This window comes from Otolemur garnettii, unplaced genomic scaffold (assembly GCF_000181295.1).
Source record: "Otolemur garnettii isolate 467f Iridium unplaced genomic scaffold, OtoGar3 scaffold00031, whole genome shotgun sequence".
Lineage (NCBI taxonomy): Eukaryota > Metazoa > Chordata > Mammalia > Primates > Galagidae > Otolemur > Otolemur garnettii.
In genome coordinates, this window is record NW_003852426.1 from 13,748,299 (window position 1) to 13,749,109 (window position 811).

The 811-nt window shown below is 40.6% G+C and overlaps 1 protein-coding gene across 1 annotated transcript in view; it reads left to right on the forward strand.

The window, feature by feature from the left end:
* Positions 1 to 811, forward strand: part of CUL9 (cullin 9) — a 38,878-nt gene that overhangs the window by 25,551 nt on the left and 12,516 nt on the right. The gene's annotated exons all lie outside the window — the stretch shown is intronic.

Below are 811 nucleotides of genomic sequence, written 5' to 3' on the forward strand. Positions count from 1 at the left end.
ACTCTTGGCTGAAGCAATCCTCTTGCCTCAGCCTCCTAAGTAACTGGGATTATAGGTGCCTACCACAACACCTGGCTAGTTTTTCTATTTTATTTGGATTTGGGCAAGAACACTTCATCAGTGGTATGCGTCCTTCTACCAGGAGGATAGTCCCAAATAGTTGTCTCTCTTTGTGATGTTGACATGAATTGTGCACTTCACTGTTGTTGGTCTCGTCTGTGTGTACATATGTGTGATTTTCCATCAACTTTTCATTATGCAGCCATTGATCATCATAGCTTAGGCCTATCATTTCATTAGGAGTTACAAAATAGTGATGTTCTAGTTTTGTCATTGCTTCTTCATATATTAGCTAGAATGCTTTCTTTATAAAGATAAGTTTCGTCCCAACAATTATTTGGTTACCCTGAAGTATAGTTTATACAGGAAAACCTTGATTCTTTCTTCTTCTTGTTATTTTTTTTTTAAGAGATAAGAGTCTCACTTTATCACCCTCAGTAAGAGTGCTGTGGCATCACAGTTCACAGCAATCTCCAAGTCCTGGGCTTAGGCAATTCTCTTGCCTCAGTCTCCCGAGTAACTGGGACTACAGGCACCCACCACAATGCCCGGCTATTTTTTGTTGCAGTTTGGCCTGGGCCGGATTTGAACCCACCACCCTCAGCATATGGGGCCAGCGCCCTACTCACTGAGCTATAGGTGCCACCCTTCTTCTTGTTATTTTTAACTGAATTTTTAAAATAATATGTTAGTTCCCTAGTGTCCTCTAAATGTGATCAAAGAGGTCTTTTTAAAAACCATCATTATGAGC